Below are 23,112 nucleotides of genomic sequence, written 5' to 3'. Positions count from 1 at the left end.
ACTAATTTGCTTCCATTAAGGATCGACATCTAGTGTACCCGGAAAACTTAAGTCACTTACAAAATGCCAACTCTTTACTCTTTCGATAACCTCCCTCCCCACCGTTATAGTTAAGATTTTACATTTTTTGTTTCTTAAACCAGATCTCGCACAAATTATAATAATACAATAAGTATATATATTTCGAAGCAACTTTACCTCTTCAAGTTTTAGTTTAGCCCCAAATGTTAAAGGTCGTGATTATTGTCAAAACCTCAAGTGAGTCTCCCAATTCAAAATTACCAGAGCCTCTTAGATTTTAATTTTATGTGTTAGTAATAACAAAATACTTCACAAGCCCTATACCTTTCTCCTCCTGCCGATAAGATTTAAACTCTGAGAACAGAGATGAGCGGTCAAAGATAGTAGTGCAAACATCTGAGGAAGAGGTGGACGGAAGCTTAAGAGTTCAGAGGGCGACAAAAGAAAGAACTAGAACAGCTAGCTGGATGACGAACTCTGCTGAGCGGCTGAGGTTCCACAAGGTGCCTGAGAATGTCGCGGGGGGGGGGGGGGAGGGGCGTAATCTTTTGCCTTCAGCCCACGACCGCCCCCCAGCGACTCCAGCGCAACTACCTCTCCTCAAGCGGCCATTTTGGCTCCGCCCCAAGCCCCGCCCCAAGCCCCTCTAAGCCCCGCCCCGGAGACGCCAAAAGGTCCCCACGCAGGGCGGGCGCGGGGAGTGGTCGAGGTGGAAGAGTGCTTTCAAACGAACGCGCGGCACTGGTCCTCTGTCTGGGACCTGTGTGGAACTCCGAGTGCCACTGCCCCTGGCTGTCGCCTCCCCAGACAACCAGAGAAGTTGTGGGAACATGTCGAATGTGGAGACTATCTGTTCCCTTCAAAAAAGGTGCTGTTAGGGCCAGGGGACGGGTGAGGGGCACGGACCGGGGCTTTGGAGGCGCCTGGTGCTGACGTATTTGGTCCTGTTGTGGGATGCAGCCACTGGCACTGTTGCAGTTTTGTCGACAGCAGTGTTTAGGTAGCCGCTGCCGCCCTAGAATTAGGGCTCATGGGGAGACTTTTGCCTCAGGCGCAGGGGTGGGGAGGGGGGTTGGTGAGGCAAAAGTGTAGGTTTTAAGTGCAACACGAAGGTAAATTGTTGAACTGCAGTTTTTCTGAATGGAAGTAAGGTACTTAACATGCTGCTTTCCAAACTAAGTTCCTTTGTTCATAAACGGTTACTAATCTGATTTAACACGTGAAGAGGGTCATATTATTGTTCCTAATATTACAAAATTGATAGTTGCACCTTTATTCATGAAAATAGAGGTCGGACTTGAATCTGAGAGGGATTAAATTGTTTTCTCAATGGAAATGCCGTCACAAGATCTGTGCGGTTTCCTCCAACTTTTAGGAGTTGGCATTGGCCTCTTCCATGTGAATGAACCTTGGCAAAATGCAGGTAATAGTGATAGTTTGGTAGCTCATGCTAAAGATTTTTTTTCATTTCATTATTTTGTAACCTATAACATTTGGGTGCAAGGATTAAATTACAAATGTCACGCTGAGAAAATATTAATATATTGCTGGACTGGCCAAAGTAAGCCAAGTAAAAATATTTAAGAGGTGCAGGTAGGTCATTCCTTGCAGAGACAGAATGACTAAAATGCCCATTATGACTACAATTTAAAGCATAACCTATGTATGTGTATGACATTTTTTAAGGCAAACTCATTGCCATCAAGTTGATGCTGACTCATGGTGGCCCTGTATAGGACAGGATAGAACTACCCCTGTGAGTTTCTGAGACTTTAACTCCTTATGAGAATAGAAACCCCAGCCTTCCTCCCATGGAGAGGCTGGTGGCTTTGAACTGCTGACCTTCCCTTTAACAGCCCAACATGTAACATCTATACCACCAGGGTCCTTATATATTTCTTAAACAGCATCATAAAGAAACAATGAACTTGGAGTCAGAAAATAAAATTTTACCCCTAATTGTAACTATTCAAGAACATGTGATTAGAAAGAGTCATACCAAGTGATTGAAATCTGTTGGATAGATAAAACTATATGGAAATGCTCACTAAATTATAAAATGTTCAACATATGAGAAAAGATGGGATAAAGTGATAGCACTTTTCCCAGGAGGTTTGGAAGGATTTGTGATGATTGTAAAAGTGTTTTTCTTCCCTGTTAGGAATGCAGGTGATGAGTCAGAATACACTTGAGGACAGTGAGTTTGATTCGATTAGAAGCCTCCATTGCATGGTTTCCAGTAAGCCTACCTTGTATGGGTAACTGTAATCAGATTTGAGGAAAGCTGGTGGGGATAGAGTGGGTTCTGAGTTCTTCAGCTATTCTCGAGGTCAGCAGTTTGAAATCGCCAGGTGCTCCATCGGAGAAAGATGAGGTGTGCTGCTCCTATAAAGATTGATAGCCTAGGAAACCCACAGAGATAGTTCTACCTTGCGCTGTATGAGTTGAATTGACTCAATGGCAATGAATTAAATTTATAATTTGATGTAATGGTACTGTTATCAACAGTCTAATAGATAACAAAAAGGAACGATTAACTTGCCTGAATCTATTGAAGGAAACTTGATTGTTTGCTTTATTTATATGTAATCCATACATTTTTCTTAGAGTATAAAACTTTCACTGCCATTGAGTCAATGCCAATGCATGGTGACCCTGTAGGACAGAGTAGAACTGCCCCCCTGGGTTTCTGAGATGGTAACTCTTTATGGGAGTAGAAAGCCTAGTCTCTTTCTTTTGGAATGGCTGGTGATTCCAGTTGCTGACCTTGCTGGTTGCAGGTTACCCTAAGTGGTAATCACAACACCACCAGGGCTCCTAATATATGGACTCAGACTTGTTTTTCATGAGTAAATTAACTGAACTGAAACTTGAATAATAGACTTGTCACTTTTATGAAAGGCAAAAATCTCAATGTCATATAAGAATTCTAAATATGCTAACGCCAGATTATGTAACCACCACACTACTTAAGCACAGACTGGGCCATAAAATATCAACAAATTGATCACAAAAGAAATAATTGATCAAGTCATTTGCTCCTAAGAGAAGCAAGTCCTGTCTCAGATGACTTAATTGACTAATTGCGCCAGACATTCAAAGAAAAATGGACACCAACCCTCAAACTGGTCCAGAACACAGGAAAAATGTAGAATACCCTCAAACTTATTCTATGAAGCAAGGATCACTTTGATAACAAAAACAGGTAAGCATACCAGTAAAAAATCTATAGACCATTTATCTCTCATGAACATAGACATAAAAATTCTCAATAAAATCTCAGCTAATAATTAGTGACTTCATATTTAAAAATGCATCATGGCTAAGTGGCATTTATACCAAGTATGCTAGGATTGTTCCACATTAGAAAAGCAACCACATACATTAAAAAAGGAAAGCAACCACACGATTATGCAAACTGTGGTAGTTACATAATCTGATGACAACTTGAGACTAGTAGGAGTAAAGGGGTGTAGTCTAGCCTGTCAATCAGGTCACAGGTTGATGACCTAATTTATAGGCACTATGGACCTAAGTAGCTTACTGGAGGCCAGACACCCTCTCTGTGCTTCGTCTTCCTGCTGACAAGGCACATGGAGCTACGCTGATGGAGCCAGAGCCCTGGAGCTGTTGGAGCCATGTGGAGACCCCTGACAGCACTGAGATGCTTCCTCTGCCACTGGATCTACAGGAATTTCCACCCACTGGCCTGTTGTGTGAGTCGGACATATGGGCTAATATCGGACTTATGGACTTGATCTGGACAGGGCTGGGGTGTTTTCTAAATAGAAAATTGCTTTTTTATATAAAGCTCTTATAGACATATGAGGGTCTATGAATTTGTTCTCTATTCAACCCCGACTGACATACCATTCTATATAGAAATTTATTTGACAAAATCCAACAGCATTTCTGTTTAAAATGCTTATCAAAATGGGAATAGAAGGGACGTGCCTCAAGAAAATTAGAGCATATACAAAAAACCAACAGTCAACATTAGTCTAAGTGGAGAGAGAATGAAAACATTCCATCAGAGATGATGCCCTTTATCATCACTCATGTTCAGCATTGCCTGGAATTCCTAACCAAAGCACCAAGCCTAGCGAGGGAAGTAGAATACCTTCAGATTGGTGATAAATAAGTAAAACTACTTCTGGTTGTAGGTGATGTAAGCCTGTTGTTAGTTACCACTAAGGTAGTTCTGGCCCAAAGTAACGTTATGTAATATTGCCCGGTCCTGTGCCATCCTCACAATTGTCCTTATACTTGAGCTTATTGTAGCCATGATATTCGATTCATCTTTCTGAGGACCGGCCTCTTTTCTTCTACCCCTCTACTTTACCACACGTGCTGCCCTTCATCAGGGACTGGTCTCTCCTGACAATATGTCCAAAGTATGTATATCTGAAGTCTTGCCATCCTTGCCTCTAAGGAGTACTCTAGCATTCATTCTTACAAGACAGATGGGTGTGTTCTTTTAGCAGTTCGTGCTACTTTGAATATTCTTCTCTAGCACCAGGATTCAAATGCATCAATTCTGCTTCAGTTTTCTTTATTCAGTGCCCAACATTCACATGCACATGAGGCAATGGAAAGCACCTTAACTTGGGTCAGGCGCATCTTTGACCTCAAAATAATATCCTTGCTTTTCAGTGCTTTAAAGAGGTATTGTGCAACAGATTTGTCTAAGAAAACTTGTGTTTTGATCTCTTAACTACTTTTTCCGTGAGTATTGATTGCGGCTCCAAAATATGAATTTAATATGATCCCCAGGTGATATATGTATTAAGTTAAAAAAAAGCACTGTCCTAGAGTTTCTGATTCTTATTCAAATATTTCAGATGATGCTCAAGTGACTTTAGAAACACTTAAGTTTAGTAGTCCTTGTGAGGCTGTCTGCTCCTGTAAAGATTTGCAGTCTTAGAAACCTGCTTTTAGGTGCTGCGGGGTAAACATTGGGCTACTAAACTTAAGGTTGGTAATTCAAACCCAGCTGCTCCCTGGGAGAAAGACGAACCTGTTCTTATAAAGGTTTTCGTCTCGGAAGCCCTCTGTAGGATTGCTGTGGGTTGGAACTGACTTGGTAGCAATGCATTTTTCTATGTTCCCTTTGAAAGCTCCAAAAATATGATATTTGTTAATCAACATTTCTAAGCCCTTCTGTTTCAGATGTTGTACTAGGATCTAGAGACACTCAAATGTGTACAAGATATCTTCCATAAAACGTTAACCCAAACTTTCAACAGAGATGATAAGGGATCTGATTGAACCCTCGAATATTCATCCTTGTTGATGAATAAGGAGAATTTAAATGGGCATATTCACTTTGCAAAATCAATTTGGTAAAAGCTACAATTTCATTTTCTATACAGTAAATAGAGCAATCTTATTCAAACAAGTCAGGTCATGAATTCTCTGTACTCAAAATCTTCTAGTAGCTCCATAGCTCTCTGTGAAAAAAAATTCTTTGCTATGATATGAAGTTTTTTAAGATCTGCCTTACTGTACTTCTCAGACCATATCTTCTGTTACTGCCCATCACTATATTCAGTCTTTTTTATTTGTAATAGTTTTATTGACATATATTACACAATCCAATATACCCATTCACATGCAATTCTGTTGTTCAATCCCATCGAGTGGAGATATGCAAGCATCAATGCTGTCAGCTCCCCATTCCCTCCCTTCCCCCATCCTCTCCCTTTCCAAATCATTACTCCTGTTACTGTTTCTGAAGGGTTATCTATCTTGGCTTTCATGTACCAAACAACCTTAAATATACAAATGAACATAAGCACATCTACCATGATTGACAAGGTAAAACAAATAACAGCTGTAATAGTAATGGGAGGAAGTATTAAAGAACTAGCAGATAATTATGTGGTTCATCAGAGCCATACTTCGCCCTGGATTTATCATCTTTTCTGTGTGGCCCTAATGAGAGGGATTGTCCAAGTACCTTGCAGCTAAGTTTGGGTCTCTATTGCATCCCTGCCCCTTCACATCAAGTTGGTTGCCTGTTTTTGAACTTTTAAAAAAATCGTTTTATTAGGAGCTCATACAACTCTTATCACAATCCATACATACATCAATTGTACAAAGCACATCTGTACATTCATTGCCCTCATCATTCTCAAAACATTTGCTCTCCACTTAAGCCCCTGGCAGCAGCTCCTCATTTTTCCCCTCCGTTCCCGCTCCCCCCTCCCTCATGAACCCTTGATAATTTATAAATTATTATTTTGTCATCTGGCCCTGTCCCTTTGCCTCCTTGTAATTTTCTCAAACATACCAAGTCCATTTCTGCCTCAAAGCCATTCCACTTGCAGTTTCCTGTGCCTTAAATACCCTTCTCCCAGAACCCCTCACTGTTTACTGCTTTGCCTCAGTTAGTTCTTTCTTCAAATGTCGTTTCTTTTCCAGTGAGACCTTTTGTTGCAATTCTTAAAATTTCATCCATTGTATACCCAGCGTGCCCCATACTTCCTACCTTCCCTGCTTTATTTTTCTTCATAACACATACCACCTTTGACTATACTATATAATGTGATTTACTTTATTTGTCCCCTTCTCTTGTGCACATAGTAGAATATAAACTTAACCAGGGTAGATATTTTCAGAGTTGCTTTCTTAAAACGGTACCTCACATGAAGTAGAATCACAATAAATATTTGTAGAATATATCAAAGATTTTGAAAAAGAATGTAATTTATAACATTGTGCTTCCAGTTCCAAATTTATTCCAAAGCAGCGTTAGCACATGTGTAAAAAAAATACGTATACACTAGAATATCCAATACACCAGTGTTTACAGTTGGAATAAATTATGACTTTTAAGTTTGTCTAGAAATATAGTAGATGAACAAAAGAGTGTAGTTCTATATTGAATTGTCACACAACAGTTAAAGTTGCATCAGCTGACAGAAAAAATCATAATTATTCTAATCACAATTTAAATATTTTCCAAACCAAATTCACTGCAATTGAGTTGATTCCAACTCCTGGTAACCCTATAGCACAGAGTAGAACAGCCCCTGTGTGTTTTCAAGACTGTAACCGTTTACTCCTGTAAACGTTTATGGCAGGAGAAACCCTAGAGAGCAATTTGACTTTGCCGGGCCTATAGGGTTGCTTTGAGTTAGAAACTACTCAATAGTAGTGGGTTGGTTGTTGGTTTACTTTAGAAATATATTTCACAGACTCAAATTATATGTGAATTTCACTGCTAATATTTTTTATATAAACTTCATTATTTATGGATTTATCTTTGTTCAGAGAAAATAAAATCTTCAAATATTGTAGCTCCCTCTATTGGTATTGATACCTTTTTGAAAAGGCTTTGTTTTAAAAAAATGTCAAGCCATACGGGGCAAAACACAAGTAGCAATTGCTGTTGAAATACTGTGTGTTATTTTATTTTTCTAGAACCAAGAATATATAGCCTGCTTCAAGAAATGGTGGATGAAGCTGGGTAAGAAGTTATTCAGGTGTTTTGTGTTGTAGTGATTGAAGGTCTAGATAGTTTAAATTACATTGTGACAAAAATTTTTTCCATCTTTACACAAGTTGTGTTTTTCCTATTTTCTTCAAAATCATTAAAGATATATTTATTTAGTGTGGGATAACAAGAAATGGCAGAGGGTTGTCAAGGGAGGCAAGGGTGTTTAAATATTATCTGAATACCTATTATGTTCCGCAACAAAATTCATATATTTTAAAAGATCTTCCAAATAATTGTTCTAATCATGCCATTGAGTCCTATGTCTATTTTGATTACTGTAAGCTGAACAATGTGTACAAAATGTTCAAAGAATTCAAATGACACACACATTGCAGCATTATGGAACATATATATGTAATAATCGAAACACTTTTGTGAATCTGTTTTGGAAAAATACGGTGTCTGATATGGGTTGTGTTATTTCAGTTCTTTCATGTTTGCAAAGGATAGTTTGATCATATTTATTATTCCACCAGAGACCAAGGCTTTGTGTGTCAGAGACTCTTACTTTACCAGTAAGAGGTTAAGGACTTGTTTCGGGTTCAACTAATAGTTGAATAAAACTATTTGAGCCCCAAAATACTTTGAGAGTGGTCTTCTAAAATGAATGTTGCCACATTGCACCCTTGCTCACCCTTAGTGGAAATCAAGGCTGGTAGATAATTTTAAAATATTTTGTAGACTCAAATTTGACACTATTAACATTTGACTTGGTTTATTCAGGAGCAGGTCCTGTCCTGAACGTTAAGGAACACTGATGGCACAGTGGATTAAGCAGTCTGGCTGCTAGCAGAAAGGTGTGTGGTTAGATTCCATCAGCTGTTCTTTGGGAGAAAAATGAGACAGTTTACTTCAATAAAGAGTTACAGTTTTAGAAGTCCAATCGATCCATTTTAATCTGCCCCACAGGATCATTATGAGCCACAAACCCACTGTTATCAGTGAATTGCAACTCACAAGGAACCTATAAGACAGAATAGAATTGCTCCATAAGGTTTCTGAAGCTATAATCTTTAAAGAGGCAAAATCATCTTTCTGGCTTGAAGCAGCTGGTAAATTTGAACTGCTGATCTTTCTCGTAGCAGCCAACTGATTAACCAACTGTCCCACCAGGGCTCCAAGTCCATGGTAATAAGGTTTTGTTTGTTTATCTGTTTAGTTTGGTCCTGTGTACCTTAAGACATTTAGTTGTATACCTTGTCTCTACCTATTACTATCAGTATTTGTGACAGTCAAAAATGTTTTCAGTCATTTCTAAGGTGGGGGTGGTAAAATCAAGAGGGCTTGCCTATATGAATAATGTGTGTGGCTGAAGCAGTCAAACAAGTAGAATCACTGATCAATATTGATGTCAATCCTTTCATGATGTTTAAATATTGCTGTTTGAGTTAGTGATTCCTTACCTATTAATAAAATTATTTTTTAAAAGTCTTTACCTTTAAAATAAAATTTCATAATGGCTGTTAACATTACTATATTTCATTTAGTGTTTTAAAACTGGAATTGGCATACACAGGTATAGACACAGTCAGAAAGACTCCCTAGGGGGAGTAGTATAATGGGCCTTGGAGGCAGACAAAGCCGAATTCAAATCCCATCTCTACCACTAGGTTTATCTTGAGCAAATTAACATAAGTTTGGGGAAAATCAGTTATATGGTTGAATGCAAGCAATGATTCCTTCTGATGGTAGAAAGTAAATACTGAACTTGAAATTTGGATGTTAGATACAGATCTGGTTTTATCTAGCTAGGATTTAGTTTTATCCTTTTGCAGTAGATTGAATTTTCTTCATAGTATGAAACCTCATAATTGTCAATGAATCTAATACATTGGATGTCTATTATTATTATTTCTGTACTTTTATTCAGAATACTTAATCATTTTACAGTCTTTTTTAGCTTTTCTATCAGAAGGTTACCACACATATAGGTTGCTGTTAGACTCAACTAAGACATTTCAAATTTAGTGATTTCATTTATTTATCCTATGGTCACTTAAATATTTTTGTATTTACATTAATAATATTTATCCTGTTTTATTTTCATTAAATTAAGGTAAAATGCAAGGTGAGTTTTTAAACTTTACAAAAAACCTATTTTATTGCTTGTTATAATTCAGTAAAGATGGAAAATGCTAATATTAATACTTGTTTAATTTTTTTTCTTTTGTAGCTTTGATTTCAACATGGAGCTACCACGGGGAAAAACTAGTTCTATTGGCACAAGTTTCGCTTCAACAGAACAGGTAGAGGTTTGAATTTTACATTTGTTGACCTTGATGTGTGTTTGAATACTTTAAGACATATATATATATATTTATATTAAATATGTTCTTAAACCTTCTGAAATTTTTCTTTGGGTAAATGCTGCCCTTTGAGTAGCAAATTGTTGATTATTCTTAGGCATATGTACCTCCCTAGAGTTATTGTTCCCCTTATAGACCTATTTAGCTGCAAACTGAGCCATTGTTATTTCCAGACCTGAAGAGTAACTAAGGGCCATAGTCTCCGGAGTTCCTTAAGTCTCTGTCTGATCAGTAAGCCCGGTCTTCATTATGATTTTGAGGACCTTACAATGTGATCCCTTTCAGAGCAGTTGATAGTAGTCTCAGGGTAATGTAGCTTTGTGTTCATTTGCTTGCTCCGTCAGTCCCATTAGGCTAGTTGTTTCCATGCGCCTTTAATTTTCTTTGTTCTTCTTTTCTCTGGGGGTGGGGGAGACCAATAGTTGCAACTTAGATGCCTGTTCATGAGTTTTGAAGACCATAGTTGCTTCCCTACTCTGACAATTGATCTTCATGTCCTCCAAGACCATGATCCTGAATTCCTAGGTCCTTTCATTCATTTTCTTAACGTGTTTGGTTATGTATAAGATGTTTTTTAATAACTTTTCCCACTGTATATGCCACCATGTACTTGGATATAGCATTTGGGAATACATAAGTACAAATACCCTGTCAAACACACACTCACACACACACACATATTTGTGAGTATAGTCCCACTCTCTCTCCTATACCCATTCAACTTTTATGTCTATCCATGCATCTAGCCATAGATAATAGTTATTGCAGTCTTATATAAATGAAAGTTTTACCGTTGTTTTCTTTGACTTGTGCACTCCTCCCAAAGTCTTCCCCAATCTCCATCCTTTTAGTGCCCTTCTTCTTATTAGATATTGCCTTCTTCACCTAGTTAATATGTGTCTATCTTCTGCTGTTGTTGTGCTCTCTTGAGTTGGTCCCAACGCATAGAAATCCTATGTACAAAACACCACCTTGTGCGGACCCATCTTCACAATTGCTCTTATGATGAGTGCATTGTTGCAGCCAGTGTGTCAATCCATCTTGTTGAGGATCTTCCTCTTTTACTTTGCCTCTCTGCCATGCATGGTGTCCTTTTTGGTTTTAAATAGTTTTATTAGCATATACCTGACATATCATACAGTATAAGCACTCAGTCATATTAAGATTTGTGCACTCATCACCACAATCAATTTCAGAACATTTTCTTCTCATACTCGTTAGCTACCCATCCTCCCCGCCCACCACACATACACCATGTTAAGCATGGTATCCTTTTCTAGGGACTGGTCTCTCCTGATAACGTATTCATAGCACTTGAGCTGAAGTCTCCCTCTCCTTGCTGCTAAAGAGTATTCTGGCTGTACTTCTAAGATAGATCTGTTTTTTCTTTTGGCAGTCCATAGTACCTTCATTATTCTCTGCCAGCGCCATGATAAAAATGCATCAATTTTTCTTCAGTCTTCCTTATTCTAGGACCAACTTTCGAATGTATATGAGACTATTGAAATACCATGGCTTGGGTCAGGCACACCTTAGTCCTCAAAGTAACATCCATGCTTTTCAACTTTTTAGAGAGTGCAGCAGATTTTCCCAATGCAATATGTACTTTGATCTCTTGACTACTATTTACAAGCAAGATGAAATCTTTGGCAACTCTAATCTTTCCTCCATTTATCATGATGTTCCCTATTGATCCAGTTGTGAGGATCTTTATTTTCTTTATATTGAATATTGTAATTCACACTGGAAGCTGCAATCCACAATCTCTATCAGCAAGTGCTTCAAGTCCTCTCTTTCAGCAAGCAAGGTGGTGTCATCTGCATATAGCCGGTTGTTAATAAGTCTTCCCCTGAAACTGATATGGCATTCTTTCTCATAGAATATAGTTTATCTGATTTGCTCAGCATACAGATTGAATAAGTATGGTGAGAGCATACAACCCTGTTTTATTTTAAACCATGCAGAACCCGTTGTTCTTTTTTGCACAGCTGCCGATTACTCCATGTACAGATTGTGCATGAACACAATGACGTGTTCAGGAATTACAGTTATTCTCAAGGCTATCTGTAGTTTATTATGGTCCACATAGTACAATATGTTCGCATAATCAATAAAACACAAGTGAACATCTTTCTGGTATTCTCTTCTTTCAGTCAAGATCCATCTGACATCAGCAATCATATCTCTTGTTCCACATCCTCTTCTGAATCCAGCCTGAATTTCTGGCAGCTCTATCAATGTACTGTAACAACTGTTATTGAATGATCTTATATAAATTATATTGTTCTGTAATTTGCTCATTTTGTTGGGTCTCCTTTCTTTGGAATGGGTACAAATATGGTTCCCTTCCAGTCAGTCGGCCAAGTAGCTGTCTCTCAAAGTTCTTGGCATAGACGAGTGAGTGCTTCCAGTGCTTCATCTGCTGTTTTGAAATATTTCAATTTTATATTCCATCAATTCCTGGAGATTTTGTTTTTGCCTAATGGCCTCAGTGCATCTTGAACTTCCTTCATTGGTTTGTTATTGTATGCTACCTCTTGAAATGATTAAATGATGACTAGTTCTTTTTGGTAAGTGTTTTCATAAGGAATTTATTCATTCTTCTACTGATGGGCGTTTGTGCTGTTTCCAGCTTCATGCTTTTGGGAACTGTGATGCAGTGAACATGGGAAAGCATACATCTATTTGTGTTCGGTCTCTTATTTCTTTGGGGTGTATGCCCAACAAAAGTGTTGCTGAGTTGTATGGAATTTCTGTTCCCAGTTGTTTCAGGTAGCTCTGTATCACTTTCCACAATGATTGTAACAAGCCTACCAGCAGTGCATAAGAGTTCCCATCTCTCTGAACCTTCTCTAGCATTTTTTTCTGTTATTAAAAAAAAGGATATTGTGGGTATAAGAAGATATCTTATCATTGTTTTTTTTATTTGCATCTCCCAGATGGCTAATGATTATGAGCATTTCCTTCTATGTTTTTAGCCACTTGAGTGCTGTCCCTTGTGAATTGTCTATTAATGTCCTTTGCTTTTCTCTTATTGAGGTATTGCATAATTCTGTAGCTTTTCGTAATTAGTCCCATTCCTTTGGAGTTTATGCTCAAGATTTCATTGCTAAAGATTTTTCACGGCTAAAGATTTTTTCCTAAGTCATAGGCTCTAGTTTTATTCTTTTGATGAAAATGTTAAAAATGGAATCAATTTTTAAATGAGACAAATGGAATATCAAATGATGAGGCATTAAATTTTACCTAACTGCATCTGCCATAATCAACTATACAATGGTCTCTGATGGCAAGGCCAGTCACATCCCTCAACTATGTTTAGAGGGATTCAGCAAAGGGGTATATGATTCTTGGATGACATTGTTTACTCAAAGCTATAAATTATATCATCACATGGCTTTCTTGCATTCATGATTTCTGTCAAAAATAAGAGCTTAGTATTATTAGTTTTCTTTTGTAGGGTACTTCTTTTTTTCTCAAAGCTACTCTCAGGATTCTTTCCTTATCTTTAGTTTAGGAAAGTTTGATAATGATATGATCTGATGATTTGTGTGTGTGTGTGTGTGTGTGTGTGTGAGGATCTATTCTGTTTGAAGTTTGTTTATCTTCTTAAATGCATATTCTCTAATTGTTTATAATAACAGATTTTTTTCATCCAACAAATCTTCCAAAAATTCCTGTGTGCATTTGTCTTATCTCTTCTTGTTCTGGAATTACAAATGCATGGTGTCCCACATAATTTTTAGATTTTAATTTAATCATGCTGAGTTTTTTTTTCATGTTTGTTCTGATTGTCCCTCTGGCAGGTTAGTATTGAGAGAATCTTCTTTGATTTCTCTAATTCAATCTGTCTCTACTGATTAAATTTTACTCTTTTGCTCTTCTAATGTGTACCTATTCTGAATTCTGATTAGTGGTCTTCTGTCTTTCTGTTTGTGGTTTTTGTATGGTTTCTAATTTTTAATTTATTTGGACAGTTCTTAATAGTGCTTTCCTGGATTCTTGTACTTATCAGGTAGTTTCAGTGCCATTTCTACCTCAAGAATGTTTGCCAGTTCTGTATTTTGGCCACTTGTTTGAGTCACTTTTTTTTCCCCCATTAGAACGGAAATTGTCTATTGTCTCCAAGTGAGTGTGGTGGTGGTGTATTTATATTTACACGGTGATTGCATGCTGGTGTGTTCTTGGGTGCTGACTACTTGTCTATTAGTAGGTGGGACAAAGGCTAAGGATGTGTGTGCAGTGCTCCCTATGCCCTTAGTATAGAGCAGTTGAAGAGAGTGTGAGCTCGTTTGGGCCACTGTCTGTTGTTTAGGCTATAGAGGAGGGGTTGGTGGTCCTTGCCAAGGACATGGGCTGTATGGGCGCAGTTGCTATTTCTTCCTGGGGTAGGAAAAGAAAAATAAACAATAGCAGCAAAACAAGAAAATGACGAAGAAAAAAAGTTAGGAGGGGAAAATCAAGCAAACTACAAGGGCAAAAGATATAACTAAAAAGATAAATGAAAATAAAGCCAAGTGAAAAGACAAAGAAAGAAAGAGAAAAAGCAAGCAAGAAAGAATAAACAAAGCCTTCTGGTAATCAATCACTAGTATGGGTGCTTCTGTAGATCTTGGTTAGTGGGTTTATTATCAGGTACTTGTCACTATCAAATGCTCCTTGCAAAAGATCAAAATCGCCATACTTGGTCAGGCCAGCTGACAGTTCCCCTGTTTTCACCCAACTTCTTCTTCTAGTCAGTGGTCATTGCACTTCTCTATTCTTTCCTCTGAAGTCTCGGGAACCAGGATTGTCATCTGTGTCTCCTTTGGTGTCTCAGGTCTTTGTTGCAGAGGTTCTGGAGGCCAAGTCTGCAGTCTTGCCAGAATTCTCTCCTGCAGTGTTTTTTAATTCCATTTTATCACAAACTTTGTGAAGCCCACTCATATACACAAAAAACTGTGTACTTTTATTGTTACTTTTGTAAATAGTACATTCTACTGTAATAGGGCGTCATTATACATTAGCTAAATTTTATTATCCTAAAGGCTTCCGAATGCGGAGCATTAAAGTTTTTTTTCTTATTGAGGAATGTTAAATTTAAAGCCCTCTAACATTTCTAATTGCATGCCTTTTTCATATAGTGATGGAATATTTTCCCTATCATAGTTGCTGCTTTCTTAGTTTCCATTTCTTTTGACTTGTGCAAAACACTACAAATTTAATGTTGATTTTTGTGTCAAGTTTTGAGAGATTTTCAATCCTGTTTAAATTGCAAGCTATTTAAAATACTGTTGACTTATGTTTATCAGAACCCTGTGACATGGCAATTTTTTTTATTCAGGATGAATAAATTGTCACAGAGACTTGCTCGCCTGGGTGATATAGAACTGGGGCTTCTGTATACTTCACTTGCTTCTGAAATATTCTTTATATTACTGTCTGATTAGACTAAAAGCTCTTTGCATGTCTTTAGATAAGTTACACTTTCATGAGACAACAGCATGCATGTGCCAGAATACTTACAAACACTACCTGTACTTAATGCTCACTTTTGACTCGCTCTACTTGGCAGCACATTAGGAAATTCCAGGGAGTTTCCCTCTTCACAAATTTTATAGTTCTGTATATTATGTTTAAAACTCTGAGGTTTTAAATTCATAGAGCTAGCATTAGTTTGTTCTTCAAAAGTTAAGTAAACATTCTAGCATCAAATTGCTTATATAATAAAGCAATCTATATGGAATAAAGTATAGGATATAGGTTTTTAAATGCAAAGTATATTGTAATCCATATATATTTACATGTGACATAAAAATGAAAACAGACAAAGCATATTTACTTAATATGTTTACATATCCCCAAACACCTCCTTTATCGTTATACCATGGATGCTATTTTTTGGTCTTTTAAAATTTATTTGGTTTGGCTCTCCAAACAGTTATGCTTTTAATCTGTACCTATAAACTTTTAACAGAGTCATATTGGCATAGTGGTTACTTGCTGGGCTGTGGTCCTCAAGGTCAGCAGTTCAAAACTACCAGGCACTCAGGAGAAAGATGGGGCTTTCTACTCCCGTAAGCAGTTACAGTCTTGGAAACTCATTGGACAGTCCTATCCTGTCTTATGGGGTCACTATGAGTCTGCATCGACTTGATGGAAGTGAGTTTTTGATATCAACCTTTTTTTTAGGCTATAATCTTTGGTTTTATTGTGCTAAATATATATATATAGCAAAACATTTAAAATTAAATATGTTTTTACATGTACAATTTTACATGTATAATTTCTACATGTATAATCAGTATGCTTAATTACATTAATTATATATATATTTAAGTATAGATGTCAGGAGAGTTTTTACCCCTCTGCCCAATGGCTTCTATACCTGGGATACCAGGAAGATATTCCTAGTTAGTTCCAATCTACTAACATAAAACAAATGACATGAACTTTTTGATTTCTATTGCCTATAAAAGTTATGCTATTCTATAGTCTAAAAGTGTGCGATAGCATTATGAAAAAGTATGAAATTCTGTGAGAATTACCAAATTGTGACATAAAGACATCAAGTATATACATGAGGTAGGTAGTTTATTGTACCAACCTGGCCAATAAACACATGTGGGGTTAATTGAAAGTTCGAGGGATAAATGGCTCAGTGCCTCTCCTTTCTAGTTCTTTGGTCTCTTGCTTTGTGGTGGTCGGACCAGGGTGCAGTTACCCTAGCCAGTTCCCTGCTTTAGCTGGAAAGGTTCATTTCCTGCAAGACATCCCCAAGGAGAAGCCATATGGCCCTACCCCGATGCAGCCCTGGGTGCTGGAGCAGCCGTGTGGAGACCCCTGCCAGTGCTGAGATCCTTACATGTTCACTGATTTTGCTTTCTTCCTGCAGTTGGCATCATAGTGTGTTTTGTGAGATGGAGGAGAACTATGTGGATTGGTGTCGGACATATGGGTTAATGTTGGACTTATGGGTTTGGGCAGCACTGAGAGGAATGTTTTATTGATGTGCACTTAAACTTTATATAAAACTCTCTCTTATACATGAGTTTCTGTGGATTTGATTCTCTCAAGTACACAGACTAATACAATGCATGTTAGAAAAATGATGCCCTTAGACATGCTTGATGCAGAGTTGCCACAAACCTTTCATTGGTAAAACTTGCATGATCTGCAAGTTGCAATAAAGCAAACTACAATAAAACAAGTTATATCTGAATTTGACTTCAAAGTTTTTACACTAATTAATTTCTTTGTATAAACATAAAAGTTCTGTAACATTACATTGAGGAATTTAAACTTTGTGCATTTAAAAAGATGTTTTGTTTGTAAATATCATCATTGTTATAAAGCTCCCAGGGAATTTTTTTTCCAAATGAGTTTTTATTAAGGAGAGAAGGTGATAGAGAAGAGAAGAGAAAGAGAAAAGAGGAGAAGAGAAGAGAAAAGGGAGAGAGGGGGGAGAGGGAAAGAAAGGATTGAGAGAGAGAGAGAGAGAGAGAGAGAGAGAGAGAGAGAGAGAGAGAAAGAGACTACAGCAAAAGAGCTAGCTCCCAGGGAATTTTAAAAGTTCAAACTTCTAAATGAAATTCTAAAGTGCATTGGTAATGATTCTCAGATTCCTATTCAATTCTTGTTAGGCCCTATTTTGAAAACAGACTAATTTGCCTGGCATTAATGTTTTTTACATTTTTTCACAGAGCTATGGTTGATTTCAGAAAATCACAGCCTGCATTTTTAAACTAAACAACAACCAAGAAAATAAAATTGAACCCACTAAAATATGCTAAGTTTAAAATCTTAAAATAAAAACTCTTTAATAACTGTAGAAAATGAAGTAGAACTAAAATTAAATGTTTTTCTCAGCCATGAAAATAACTACCAGCCCACTAGAAATGGGAAGTATGGCATGAGAGTGTTAAGTATCTAGGAATATTTTGTCCACCTAAAATGTACAAGGTAGCATGTACCAGCAATTTCAAGTATAATAGACTTAATTGTGGATAAATAATCAAATTATATTTTGCAAGCAATCTACTAATCTATCTTGAGTAAAGTCTTCATTTACTGCAGTTTTAATCCATGACGGAATTCCAATGTTTCATGACATTTAATTGCTGAGCAGATCTGTTTAGAAAACCTTTCCACTGTAAGTCATACAGGCATTCAAAGTGCAATTATGGAGTCCTTTGAAAGATTCTTCACTAAGTATTCCTCCTTCTTACATGTGTTGTGCATGAGAATGTGTATGAGTGAAAATCACTGGCTCATAAAGTGATAAATTATTCTTTTCTAAATTTAGGTTAAACCCATATAATTTTCCTGGTACTTAATTGTATGGTGTTAATATCAACATCTTCTATTGCATTAATGATTAATGTCTTATAATTTCTGTGTAAGATGTTTGTATTGGAACATCCTGAGGAGCCATAGAAGAGATCATTATAGACTAAAATACCCATGAAGCACAGCTTCCTTAGTTTCTATTGTTGGAAATTGTAGTTTTTGCTCTTTCAACTTGAATGAAAAATATTAAATTGAACACTTCTTGTTTGGTCTATTAATAGAAATTGTTCTGACCCACAGATAACTCTGCGTACTGCTATTTATATGCTATATCATATTTGTCTTTTAAAAATGTTCTCTGCAAGACATCAACATTAACTTTTGCCTTTATCTATGAATTTTATTAGAAATAAGATAAAATTCCTTTCTTAGAGTTTGTTTTTAGACCAATTGCCCCACCAACTGTGAACCTTTACCTTTTTAGTTTAATTACATTTCTAATTTGATAGGTGACTCTACTGTAAAAGTAATGCATGAAAAGAAAACATCACCGCACCTCTCATGTATCTGTAGAGTTAGCGTCTGTCAATCTCATTTCTTCCTGATTTTGTAAGCATTTGATTATAACATTTGTTCAAACATATGGGGTCAAATATTCAGAAACATTTTGCAGAACCTTCATCCTTCAGACAACTGTGGCAACATTATTTTAAAATACTTCTTAAAAGGTAACCCTGACAGAGATTACTCTTTTGCTAAATGCCTAGGTGCTTGAAATCTTCCACTTTTTAATGAACCATTTTATATAAGCATCTAGATTGCTTTACTTAGTTAAAATTGTTTTATCCAATTGTTGCCACAGGTAGGAAACAGGAATATGAGAAAAAACAAGTCAATTATGAGTTTGCTTTAGAGCTTAGAAAACTCTGGGGTAAGAAACCTCTGCACTACCAGAAGAGAGATTCTTTCTGAAGAGAATAGCTATGGAAAAAAGTAAGAACAAAGTGATTGATAGGGTATCAAATATAAACAGCCTAATTCTCTGTGGACTTATTGAAGTTGGTAGAGAACAGCTCCAAAATGAAGTCTTCTGTAGATTGAGGAGATAAAGCACTGGTTCTAATTTACAGTAACTGATTCCTTCTAGCCTCAGTTCTGATCATTCTTTGACCACTGAGCCTTAAATGTCCTTCTTAAACCTTTTTAGAATGCATTGGTCACATAAGTCAAAGGAATCTTATGTAGTACAGTACCCCAAATCCCAAACCTGCTGTTACCAAGTCAATTCTGACTCATAAGGGGTCCTGTACAAGTTTTTCAAAGGCTGTAAATCTTTATGGGATCAGACATCCCATGGAGAGGCTGGTGGGTTTGAACCACTAACCTTACAATTAGCAGTCCAATGCTTACACAGCCCCACCACTAAGGCTCCAATAGTACAATATATTCTCTCTGTTTACTGTTTTCCACCCATTTCCTCCACAACAATTCTAAGTACAGTATTGTGATTGTGTGGGTCTTAGAATAATATCCATTTTCAGATAAGGAACTATTTTTTAAAGAAATCAAGCATCTTGCCTAAGATAAAACCTTAGTAAATGTCCCACTCATTAAAGGTCCTCAAGGAGATGGATTGACACAGTGGTTCAAGCATAGGAACAATTGTGAGGATGGTACAAGACAGGGCAGCATTTCCTTCTGTTGTCAATAGTGTCGCTATAAGTCACAACAGACTTGATGGCACATAACAGCAAATGTCCCATTAGGACATTTAGTAAAAGTCCCATTGTTGTTAGGTTCCATAGGGTCTGTTCCGACCCATAGTGACCCTATGCACAACTGAATTAAACACAGCCAGTCCTGTGCCACCTTACAATTGTTTCTACTTCTGAGCCCATTGTTGTAGCCATAGTGTCAATCCATCTCATAGAGGGCCTTCCTCTTTTTTGCTGTCCCTTCACTTGACCAAGCATGATATATTTTTCCAGGGACTGGTCTCTCCTGACAACATGTCCAAAGTATATAAGACAAAGTCTCGCCATCCTTGCCTCTACAGAACACTCTGGCCTTACTGATTCCAAGACAGATCCATTTGTCCTGTTAGCAGTCCATGGGACTTCAATATTTTTCTTCAGCACCGCAATTCAAATGCATTGATTCCTCTACGGTCTTCCTGTTTTCAGTGTCAAACTTTCACATGAATATGAAGCAACGCATATGAAGCAACGGCCATGACTTGTGTCAGGCACATCTGTCTGAATCACCAAAAACTGGGGCCCTCGGTCCTCCGAGTGAAGGCCTCTGGAACTGGAGCAGAAGGACCATTCCTCTCTCTGGTCACTAGCTCAGCCCAGCCCAACCCCACCCCCCACAGCCCAAGACACTAAGAACCCAGGCCCAAAGCTGAGTCCACAGCTCAAGCCCTTGCCATGACCTACTTCCCATGCCCTCCCCCAGCCTCCTGCCCCACCTATGAAGGAGCTGACAGGTGGAAATACATGACAGATTTTAATATCTTCAAACTAACATCCTGGCTTTTCAATATTCTAATGAAGTCTTGTGCAGCAGATTTAACCAAATGCACTGGATCTTTTGATTACTTGGCTACTGCTTCCTTTATCAATGATTGTGGATCCAAGCAAGACAAAACCCTTGGCAACTTCAAACATCTTTCCCTTATCATAATGTTCCTTATTGGTCCAGTTGTAAGGATATGATCGTCTTGACTTTGAGTTGTAAGCCATACTGAAGGCTGCAACTCTTGATCTTCATCAGCAAGTCCCTTAAGTGCTACTCACTTTCAACAAGCAAGATCGAGTCATTTGAATGCCACAGGCTGCTAAGAAGCCTTCCTTCCATCCTGATGGTACGTGCTTCTTCATATAAGCAGCTTTTCTGAGTATTTGCTCAGCATATTGTTTGAACTGCGATTCACACCTTTCCTGATTTTAAACCTAGTTCTATTAGCACAACTGTCTCTTGATCCATATACAAGTTCCACATGAGCACAATGAGGTGTTCTGGATTTCCCATTCTTAAGGTGATCAATAGTGTATTATGGTCCACACAACCGAATGCCTCTGCTAGCCCATAAAACACAAACATCTTTCCTCTGCTTTGAGGCATGATCCAGCTGGCATCAGTAATAGTATCCCTTGTTTCACATACTCTTCTGAATCTTTCCTAAATTTCTGAAAGTTCCTCAGCAGTGTATTGCAGCAACTGTTGGGTGATCTTCAGAAAAAGTGTACATGTGCGTAAAATCAATGGTTTTGTTCTGTAGTTAGAGCATCTTTTTGGATTGGAATAGGTAGACATATGGATCTCTTCCATGCAGTTGGACATGTAACTCTCTTACAGATTTCCTGGCATAGAGAGTGAGTCCTTCCAGTGACTTCTTAAGCTGGGTAAAACATTTCTTTTTAAATCATTTTATCGGGGGCTCGTACAATTCTTATCACAATCCATACATACATCCATTGTGTCAAGCACATATGTACATTTGTTGCCATCATCATTCTCAAAACATTTGCCTTCTACTCGAACCCTTAATATCAGTTGCTCATTTTCCCCCTTCCTCCCCACTCCCCTTACCTCATGAACCCTTCATAATTCATAAATTATTTTGTCATATGTTACACTGCCCAACGTCTCCCCCTACCCTCTTCTCTGCTGTCCATCCCTCAGGGAGTAGGCTATATGTAGATTCTTGTAATCGGTTCCCCTTTCTACCCCACATTCCCTCCGCCCTCCAGGCTTCGCCATTCTCACCATTGGTCCTAAAGGAGTCATCTGTCCGGATTCCCTGTGTTTCCACTTCCTATCTGTACCAGTGTCCATCCTCTGGTCTAGCCATATTTGTAAGGCAGAATTGGAATCATGATAGTGGGGGGGTGGTGAGCATTTAAGAACTAGAGGAAAGTTATATGTTTCATCGTTGCTACCCTGCACCGATGGGCAAAACATTTCAGTGGGTATTGCACCAATTCCTGGAGCCTGGTTTTTGGTCATGCAATCAGTACAGCTTGAACTTTTTCATTCAGCAACATTGGTTCTTGCTCATGTGCTGCCTCCTGAAATGTTAGAAAGGCAACTAGTTCTTCTTGGTACAATGATCCCGTGTATTCTTTCCATCTTCTTTTGATGCTTTCTTGCATCATTCAATATTTTGCCCATATAATCTTTCAAGATAATAATTTAAGGATTGAAATTTCTCTTGAGTTGTTTCAGTTTCGGGCATGCTGAGCCTAGTCTTTCCTTTTGGTTTCTAATTCTAAGTCTTTGCATATGTTATAATATTTGTCATTTTCTTTTCAAGTTGCCCTTTAAATGTTTCTCTTCAACTCTTAGACTTTATCTTTCTTCAATTTATTTAACTACTCTGTGGTTAACAACAAGCTTCAGAGTGCCTTATCATGTTCATTTAGAGCTTGTCTTTCTTTGTGATCTTCATAGCAACCCTCCGGCTTTTCCATGAAATATGCTCTTGAGCTCCTCCCGTAGCTCATCAGGTCTCCTGTCACCGTTGTTCAGTGTGTTAAATCTGTTCTTGAGATGTTTCAAATTCAAGTGGGATAGGCTCAAGGTCATATTTTGGTTCTCATGAACTTGTTTTTGTTTTTCTTTAAATATAATTTTTATTGGGGGCTCTTACATCTCTTATTACAATGCATAGATCAATTGTATCAACCATATTTGTACATATGTTGCCATCATTATTTTCTAGACATTTATTTTATATTAGGCCCTTGGTATCAGTTCCTCTTTTTTCCCTACCTCCCACCTCCACTCTTGTGACCCCTTGATAAATTATAAATTATTATTATTTTCATATCCTTTTTTTGGTAGTGACATTCCACTTTATTTCTATTCTTTCCACCTTGTTCTTAACGCACTCTTTATTTAAAAAATCATTTTATTGGGGGCTTGTACGACTCTCATCACAATTCATACATACATTCATTGTCTTACATGCATTTGTACATATGTTGCCATCATCATTTTCAAAGCATTTTC

Source organism: Tenrec ecaudatus, chromosome X, assembly GCF_050624435.1.
Source record: "Tenrec ecaudatus isolate mTenEca1 chromosome X, mTenEca1.hap1, whole genome shotgun sequence".
In the NCBI taxonomy this organism is placed as follows: domain Eukaryota; kingdom Metazoa; phylum Chordata; class Mammalia; order Afrosoricida; family Tenrecidae; genus Tenrec; species Tenrec ecaudatus.
The sequence above is the reverse complement of the archived record's forward strand: the minus strand, read 5'-3'. Positions refer to the sequence as shown.